Below are 1743 nucleotides of genomic sequence, written 5' to 3' on the forward strand. Positions count from 1 at the left end.
ATTAAATCTTATCGCGGTCGGTTGTACGCGCAACGAATAGCGTTAAAACTGCCTCAGAAACAAGCTACAGGGCGTGAGAATCTACGCGAACAGGTAATGTGTTCCGGGAATGGTAAGTTTATTAAACAAAATTTCAATGTCTCTGTTTCCATGACCTCAACTGCGTGCCCTTATTAGACCAGTCGTCGTCGTCGCCGTTATGGCATTGGAAGGTTAACTATTTGTCCTGCTGGTTCTGAGCTACTGACAACTGCTTTCCTAGCTATGTGACCTCTTGCTAGACTCTGTAAATAGAATCATCATCAATCGAGTGGGGTCCAGTAAGCAGCTGCGGTCGAAAGTTAAGGAATTTTTTCATTTGAACTTACCTGTATCTTGATGGCAGCTTCCTCCGTTTGAATCTTCTTACGGGTCAGATGACCTCTGGCAAGGGACTGCGTCAAAGTGGCTGCTTTTCAAGGGAACCTTCGGAGCTGATTCGTGGTGGTGGGTCCAGAAATTCCTTCATCTCTTTCTTTAGAGTAATTTGATGGCCCTGCTGTTTGGAAGCTCCATTTGCCATCACTTCTTTTCGTGTTTTACTTTACGATAAGCGGATTGGATTTTGATTGCAGCATCATTTACGGTTTCTTCCGTTAGTTCCTGAGAGGGTTTTTCGTTTCAAAACCATGTCAAGTATGCGCAACACCTCCTCCCGTGCTGAAAACTTTGGTTCTATCACATCGTCTATGATCTGATCCAAAACCTCGGTAGTAATTTGTTTGTCCTGATGTTTTCCTGTACGCTTCCTGTATAACTGCAGCTTTACGGTCCAACTCTTGACGCTTCCGTGTGAAGTACCCTCGATAAGCTGCTTGTATTCTTACAGCCGCCGTTCCATCTCCTCCTTCGTTGCTCCACTCTGCGCATAAATTCCAAGTGTATGTTTTAGCCGCTTCTTCCCAATCGCTTGTTACCGCTGGTCGATGATAGTCCTTGTATACGTTTCTCAAGAAATATGTCTTGTAGGCCCTCTCAATTATTTTCCCTGCTTTCAACGCTTCACTCTCGGTAAATCCGCACTCCTCTATCAACCTTTTTCAGCACTTCAGCTTCACGAAAGCCTCCCTCAGATGTTCATCCGACATCCGAATCTTGAAATGTTTCTGAAAAGCGTCCCTTATCCTTATGAACCGCCTGTTCGGCTTTCTCCTGGTTCAATCCATCTCATCCAACATATTAATTGCTGTCCAAGCTGGTGTCCAAGACAGTATCTACGACCTTGTCCGCCACCACCTGATTCTCTCGACGGATCAGCTTCGCTTCTAGATAGTCGGCGATAAAATGAATGACACTTTTGGTTGTGCCCGCAGTACTTCCCGGCTTATTTCCAGCATAAGCTCCTTCAGCTCGTTCGGAACCGGAATTACCTTTCCGGGAGTACGTTGACAGTGCAGGAGGAAGTTCATTTTGGTAAATGCCCTCAAATGGCGCGTACGGTTTTCAACCTCTGTAGATTAGGATAAATTGCAATGGTTACTAAAAGATTTCTTTGTAGCAAATAATATGTACAAACCTAGAATACAAAATACAAACTTAAAAGGTACTTAAGAACTTAAGAACTTTCACAGGATTGCCTGGAAGAACTTCCAGAACAATTGCTTCAGGATTTTCCGAAGGATTTTTTGTGGAAACTCCTGGAAGAATTCCTGTAGAAATTTCTGGATTATTTCCCATTGAAACTTCCAAAGGAAATGTTTGAGG

General features: G+C 43.8%; 1 pseudogene; it reads right to left on the reverse strand.

Annotated features, from left to right (window-relative positions):
* Positions 1-561: 561 nt before the first annotated feature.
* On the reverse strand, positions 562-1448 carry LOC134202621 (uncharacterized; annotated as a pseudogene).
* Between the last annotated feature and the right edge of the window lie 295 nt (positions 1449-1743).

This window comes from Armigeres subalbatus, unplaced genomic scaffold, assembly GCF_024139115.2.
Source record: "Armigeres subalbatus isolate Guangzhou_Male unplaced genomic scaffold, GZ_Asu_2 Contig1310, whole genome shotgun sequence".
Classification (NCBI taxonomy): Eukaryota; Metazoa; Arthropoda; class Insecta; order Diptera; family Culicidae; genus Armigeres; species Armigeres subalbatus.